Source organism: Myotis davidii, unplaced genomic scaffold (genome assembly GCF_000327345.1).
Source record: "Myotis davidii unplaced genomic scaffold, ASM32734v1 scaffold595, whole genome shotgun sequence".
Classification (NCBI taxonomy): domain Eukaryota; kingdom Metazoa; phylum Chordata; class Mammalia; order Chiroptera; family Vespertilionidae; genus Myotis; species Myotis davidii.
The window spans coordinates 131,793-139,505 of record NW_006286790.1 but is presented as its reverse complement, the minus strand read 5'-3'; the positions used below and the strand labels follow the sequence as shown (position 1 = coordinate 139,505).

At 43.7% G+C, this 7,713-nt stretch overlaps 1 protein-coding gene across 1 annotated transcript in view; it reads right to left on the bottom strand.

Moving 5' to 3' along the window:
* Positions 1–7,713, bottom strand: part of ANKFN1 (ankyrin repeat and fibronectin type III domain containing 1) — a 220,662-nt gene that overhangs the window by 141,764 nt on the left and 71,185 nt on the right. The window contains exon 2 of the mRNA XM_006758689.1: positions 4,674–4,808. The gene's annotated coding sequence lies outside the window, so the exon portion shown is untranslated. The remainder of the gene's footprint in view (positions 1–4,673; positions 4,809–7,713) is intronic.

Genomic DNA, 7,713 nt, shown 5'->3' with positions numbered 1-7,713 from the left:
GTGGTAGTATCCTGGAGCAGCGGTCGCCAACCTTTCATACCTCACGGACCACCAGTGGTCCACAGACACGGACCACTGGTTGGCGACTGCTGTCCTGGAGAATCCAGGTCCAAAATGGCAACATAACCTGTGGAGAGTGGAGTCTCCTCAGGTTTACTTCAAAACCACCTGGTTCCCCAGGCCTTGACTACTTCCTCAGGTAGAAAGAAAGCCTTGGTTGCTGCCCTCATCCTTTCTCCTAATACCATCAGCTGTTCAAGTGAGGGGCGTGTTCTGGCATGGCCTCCATCATGATTGTGGTGACAGTAGCTCTGACCCAGCCAGACCCGTGGAGGGAGGCTCCCCTTCACTGATGGCTATCCTGAGGGACTGGGTAACATGATCTAGAAATGGGAAAAACTGGACCAACAAGAGACAGCAGACTGGAAGTAGCCAAGAGGTAATTCTTCATTCCTCTCCTGTAGACTATTTTGAGGGCTTCTTGGAAGCAATCACATACGGACAACCGGATGTGTTTGCTTGTGAAGCCTTGCTAATTCATTGCACTTCAGCCTATACTTATTTTTTCTCCTTCCTTGACTCATTTCCCCTTTTCCTTAACTCCTGATTCCCTGAAGTTGTATCTCCTATAACCAATAGAACATTCGCAATCAGCTTTGCCTCTGGCTTTGTTTTAACAGGCTAAGATAAATCTATTTTACAAAGAAGGGAACTGGGGTCCAGGGGGATTAGGTAACTTGTCCAAGATCCTATAGGTGGTAAATAGATGAGGCAGGATTTGAACTCTGACTTAAAAGCCCATGCTCTCAGCAACTCTGATGTTATTCTGCCTGAGGGTCTGGCTGCCTGTCAGTTTCTTCTTCTAGACCTTGATTCTGAAGACAAGATCTTGCCCTCATGAGTTCTGGCATGTCCAAGGTCCTGTTTCATAGAGATTACTTGGGGGACATTCTTGTTGCATTTGTACTGTGGATAATGATCTGAGCCAGTTTTGAGGAGTAGGAGCCATTGTATGACAAAGCATATTAGAAACAGGAGTTCTAGGCACTTCTGACAGCTGGGAAGACAGATACATTCAGCGAAGGGGACATTCTGAGTGGGACAAGATTGCTCTTCAGGCTGTGGTGCGAACTAGGCACCTTCAGACTTCAACCTGCCTGTGACTACACAGAAAAGAAAGCATGACTCCTCCCTCTAACTCCCCACCTGCTGTTAATATGACAAATATGTCTTTGATTGCTAGAGGGTGGCCAATGCTATTACACTCATGATATACAACAGGTGGAAGCATCCTTTCAGGTTCCTGTGCATTTAAAAATATTATGTATTCAGTTATTCAGTTACAATTTTTGAAAAGTCATTGTGACTTCACAGCAAGAAGACTGGATTTTGAAGTTTCAAAGCATATTTATGAGGAAGAAAGTAGAAAGACAATATCAACTTTATAGCTCAATAAACTCTTTGTAACTTAAGTATCTTAAGATAGACCCTGGGGATTCAAAGGTGAATGAGATAGGATATCTCATAGTATGACCAACTGTCTTAGTTTGCCAGGACTGAGGGGTCTTCCAGAATGCAGAACTTACAGTGCGAAAACTGGAAAGTGCTGAGCAAATTGAAACAAATTGATTACCCAACCTTGCCCCAAGGAGTTCATAGGATAAAAGGGACTCTGGAGGCAGGCTTGCCTGCTCCTCGGGCCGGCCCTGTGGGTGGCTGGGCAGCCACCATCCGAGACTTGCCTGCGCCTTGGGCTGGCCCTTGGGGACTGAGGGGAGTGGGGGACTCTGGAAGGAGGTGGGTCTGGCCTTGCTGCATGCCTGCCGCCCCGGTGGGGCTGAGGGGACTGGGCGCCGCCATCTTTGAAGGCATGGCAGTCAATTGGCATATTCGCTCCTTATTGGCTGTGGGCGCCACCATCGTTGCGATGGTGTGAGGTTCCATTAGCATATTCCCTCTTTATTAGATAGGATAATAATATAGACTTCCGCCAGTTCACAAAAGGGAAGCACTAGGGAACTTTAAGTAAAATCTGAGATACTCATTTTCAGATAATTACTCTGATAGCACCTGGCGAGTTATTTGAAGGGGAGGTGGTATAGTGGAACCAGTGATGTTTCAACCAAGTATGAAGCTCTTGAAAAAGTCCCTGTGACTTCAAATGCAGCATATGACAATGGGGATAGAGAGGGCGGAACAGATTTTTAAAAATGAAAGAAGCAAAAAGGACCACATTTGGCTAGTGATTGGATGGAGGGGCTAAAGGAGTCAGGAAACCTGAAAATAACTTCTGTGAGCTTTGCTTGGTTGACAGGTGTATAATGTTCCACCAATAATTGAAAGGTATAAAAAAAAAGAAGAAATATAGGAGGAAGAGAGGATTTAAAAGGGGAAATATAGTGAGTTCAGTTTTCCCTAGTGTGACTCTCAAGGGTCTAGAGGAAATTTAGATGGTATGGTCTAATACAAGCATTTCATAAAAAGAAGGAATTTGCTTGTTCTAAAAGCTACTTAGTTTTCTGATTAAGAGTGAAACAATTATGAGGGTAGTTTTTGGAGAAAGTTATGAAATAAATAGGAAGAAATAGAATGCATATAATATTAATGCAACATCCTTTGGGTTTCCGCTGAGATGGAAACATTTTAATACATTCATTTATGGTAAGGCATAGTGGCTTAATTATTCTTTCTCCTAAGAATATTTGTACTTTATAAAAGACAGCAGTACTTAACTGAATTCCCGATAAAAGAATTTTGGGTACCTTAATCCTAGAGGTGGGGCAATTTCTTCCTCTCTCTCTCAAATGAGCTGTCTAGAACTCTTCAAATCATAGTGCATTTATATCTGTAATTCCATGTATTAGGGTATGGGGGTAATTTGAACAACTGAAAGTAGTCATAAGTTCTATACATGAATTCTACTTATTCATGAACTAACCCCTATTTGCATGTTTGTTTCAAAACATTTAAGATCTTTTGGATCTTGGCATCATGAGGACAGAAAATAAGTTATTATTGATCAATATTGAAAAATTATTTACATGACTTATTTATTTGAATTTGAAGCTATTTTAAAGCTATTTCCCAGCTCTGTTCTCCCCTTCTAATCCCGTAAGTGTGATCATGCTCCCTTCAGTGTGCTCTGTATCCCTTGCATGGGGAAGGGGCATACCTCTCCTCTTCCCCACATACCCACTCAGCTGTGGGTTTCTGATGCATGGTCTCAGTGTATATACAATGGTCTTGGTTATCTGTTGCACCCTTTAACAAGAAAGCTTTTAAGAAGCATCTCATGGACACATTAATTGAGCTTAGCATGTCTTCTTTGAAACTATTAGGAATGGGAGGAATGGAGGTCTAGGGAGAGTAAAACGATTTTCCAAAGATATAGGCTGCTATCTTGACATCTCTAGCCACTAGAAAACTCTATCTCCTTCCTGTTAGAATGTCAAAGCATGGGAGAATTATCCTGCTCTTGTGATGGAGTGGTCTGAGGATACTTTCTACTAGGCAAAACGTCACCCATCTCTCAGATTTCCTAACTTTGGTTTTTATTTAGAGAAGCATGCTGCTCACTGTTCCAACATCATCCATCTTTGTCAGCACCCAAGACCACAACTTCATCCTAATGGCCAGTGATATATTGCAAATAGAGTTCACCAAAGACATTAAACCATGTATGACATTTATATGGACTCTGAGCCCACCAGAGATGGATTGATGCTGCCAATAAAGTCTTGTAGTAGCCAAGCAAACAAAAGACTAAGGAGACGTGGTGGTGGTGGTGGTAGGAAAGCAATAGCTTTCTCCATTCAGTCTCCCCTCTATAGAGGTTGGCTTACATCTGACTTAGGAAATGAAGAGGATCAAGTGAAAATAGGGGTTTGGGGGGCCCCAAATAGGAAAAAACAACCTTGATTATCAGTGGTACTTCTAACAGCCCTGGCTGGGCTAATGACCAACACAGGTAACAGGACACTTGGAACAACCCACTTCGAACCTAGTGCACACTAGCTACCATATATCTTCATGGAACGAAGAAAGGATTTAAGGAACATGGGTGCAGAAGTGCAGTGGGTCAAGGGAGGGTTGGCATGCAGCATGTGCACTGTGTCCCTTTGGCAGGTATCTTCAACATCACAATCATTATGTCATATATGGGCACGCTGGCCCAGAATGGACAGAAGGCTGCCTTCTACTCTGTCCAGGCTGCAAGCTGCATTAAAGATGGCAATATATCAGGATTTGTACCCACGATTACCAGCATGATAGGATCCATCTTTACCTGATCCAACAGGTATTTTGTAGGTACTTGGGCACCCGCTTAGAAAATGATCTTATGCAACGAAAGAGTAATTTATTTTTCATAGCTAATGCTAATCAGTTATGCAAGCACATAATGTCTTTAAGCTTGCTGCAAACAAAATGCTCGGTGATCAGAAGTGGGGGCTTTCCCACCCCCACCCCTGCCTCTCCACATGGACGTGTGCACAGTGTTATGGACCACTCTGTATGTGCTTGTGTGCGTTCTTCACGGACCACCTGCAGCTAAGTTCAGAAGATGCAATTTTTTATATCAGGAAACCGCAGCAACACATACACATTAAAAATTAACCAGTGACTAAGAAAGCCCCACATTCACATAGAGAAAGACAACAATAAATTTGACTTACCAGTTTAGGTTGTTCGAGGCAGCAGAGGAGCAAGTTGCTGGTGATTGTCCAGTGCTTTCATTCAGTAAATCACATTGACTTTGCCTTCTCCTGTGGCTCAGCCTCTGCACAAAGCAAGCGAACCTCCTTCCTATTCTGTGTAAGGAATAAAATGTGAACAGGATCACTACAGGCAAGAGCTGAAGTCCATGATCACTAAGCTACTCTCAATGCGAAATGAAAGAGCAAACGATGCACAGAGAGGAGGGGAGAGGGAGACAGCTTGGCTCAGAAACTAAATGTATTTCGTGACTGCAGCCTCGGGAAGGCTTGATTTCTCAAGCTCTTGTGCATGTAGTAAAAGGATGCCATGCCTTCAGTGTGTCTTAGCCTATTGTATCTGGGAGGTCCTTTAGGAACAGAACACAGGGACAATAAGCTTCATGGCAAATAAGACTGAGTAGGAACCGGCTGTCACTCAAGGATGAGCTGTGGGGCAGCAAGGCAGCCAGTTAGCTTTGCACTACATCAATTGCAGGGAAAGAAATATCGGCTGGCTTTCAAGAGCCTGTCCAGCAAATCAGACTGCAAGTGTTCTGCAGCTCTCCGGGGCCAGTCACCCCCGTACTCCCACAGCTGTCGGTCTAGAAGCACCCAGGTGGCAGCCACACCCCCACCTCAAAGCCTCTGTGCAAACCTTGACCAGTTTCCACAGAAGCAAGGGACAACTTTAGAAAGCTCCCAATCCAGTCGGGGCTACTCAACCAAGCTCAACCTTTAGTTGGAGCAGGTTCTGAGAAAGTAGTCTGCAGACGGGGCAGAGGACATGGAGAGTCTCAGTCTTAGGAGGAAGATTCCAGTGCTTCCTGCGGGCGAGCCACCTATGGCTCCTTTCACAGCAGCATGCTTTACATGACTAAAAAGACACAGAATGAATTTCCTAGAAAGCCGCTAATGTAGACATTTTTTAATGTTTCTCTCTGAAGTAAAATGGCAAGAGACCTTCACAGGCTGCTCATTGCGTTAGGGAGACATTGCAGACTGAGAGCACATATGAATACTGCTTCCGCGCCCCCCCCCCCCCCCCCCACACACACACGTCCCTAGCAACAGCTTTAAGACTCTTTCTAAAGCTCTGTTCAGATCGTCTCTCTCTGCCAAATGAACGCTTAGCTGCTGGGATGACTTTGGAAATAATTTTGGGCCCTTCTACTAGGTAGTGACTCTGGGCTGTTATTTATACACTTGATCTTAGCCAAAAGGCCGAGAAGCAATGGGCTGTTATTTATACCTGGAACGGAATCAACTCCCCAACTCCCCAACTTTGAATGTGACTCTGTGGGTAATCAGTCTCTTGGTTATAAACAGGAGGGTGGAGTATTCATCTTTGCCCTGGTTAACTAATTAGAATCCTGGAAATGGCATGCTGTATTCCTGAACATCTCCCCTTTTCTAGGGATAGCAGCTCACCTGGCGGCCCACTGGTCCCCGCCAGGTGCTGTTCTGGAATCTGAGCAAGACTGAGTGACTCCTAAAACCTCATGTTCAAAGGTAGAGCTCAGTTTAGCTTTTCACAAGGGTCTTACTTTTCTTTCCCATTAACATCTCTGGAACATTTTTTTTCTCTCTTTTTCTCCTTGGACTTATTTGTTCAGCATTGCTACAAATAATCAAATTTGGGACTATTCATGCCCTTGAGTTTCAGAAGGCTGTTTTTTCCCCCTCCATCAAGGGTTAAGGAGGAGTCAGACTACACTTGCTCAGCTTAGCCTAAATGATCACCAGGTAACACTTTATCCTTATCTGTAAAAAACCTTTGACTTTAATGCTGATTTACTTAAAAGCCATCTGATGGCGTTAGGCAGGTGACTGAGTAATTCTTCTAAGGTAAGGGGCAGCCTGACAGGGGTCAGGAGTTCATTATGCTCTGCAAACCTAAGGGGACGATGCTCCCTGTAATTGCTTGTTGGAACAAATGCTGAAGTCTGAGTCATATAAGCCCTCATCCCTTGCAAAGGAGATCCATCCATTCATGCATCCATCCATTTATTCATCCACTCTTCAGCAGACATTAAGTACTAGTATTTACTAGGTTATGGGCCCAGCACGCTTTCGCTGCACCACTCTGATCCCTTAGTATTTACTAGGTTAGATACACTGAGCCAAATATTTTCATGTTACCAAGAGCCTATTGATGAAATATAAACTCTATGATATATTCTAGCAAAATTCTTTATAACCTGGTTCTGCTTACCCCTTGCCTAATTTCTTGCCGCCCCTTTTACTTAACCTTCATGCTGTCTCTTTGAATGACTTTCAGTTCCTTGGATACACCACACTCTCCTAACTCTAGATTTCCGCATGAGATTCTTCTTCCTGAATGCTCTGTCCCTTTTGCCTAACTAACTCATGTGCAGCCTTGGAGTCTGGGCTTAAACATCACCTCTCAGGGATATTTTCCTAGACCTTGGGCTGTGATGTTCCCTGCTTTGTGGCCCTACAGCACCTTATACCCGCCCATAATTTTGTTGCAACAAAATACTGTAAGAGTTTTTTGACACTGTAAGAGTTCAAGTGCAAAGTCCCTCATTCACAGCTGTTTCCAGTGCCTCTCAGAGTTCCTGGCACACAGAACGCATTCAATAAATATTTAATGACTGTTTTGTTGAAGTGCTTAGCATGTATTTGCTGAATGAACCAACCATCTCAAAGAATAAATGGGGTCTGAGAATTGAAAGGAACCCTAAAGTTCACTGAGTACATCTAATTTCTCTTGCCAAGTGGCCATCCATTGGAGGCTTGCCTGGTCTGATTATTCCTTCTTGATTAACCATACTGATTACACACTTGCTTGTCTCCTACCTCCCAGCACTTTTACAGCATGTTCTTGCTTTTTGTTCTCCAGCTGTTTCCTGGAGTCTGTCTCATTTCTTACTAACTGATTTTCTCCACAATTCCTAGCATAAGCCTGCAATTATTTGATGCTTGATTCATTCGACAGCAAACATTTGAACAGGGAGTTAAGTGATCAGAGACTTGCTTTAGGAAGATCTCTGGTATT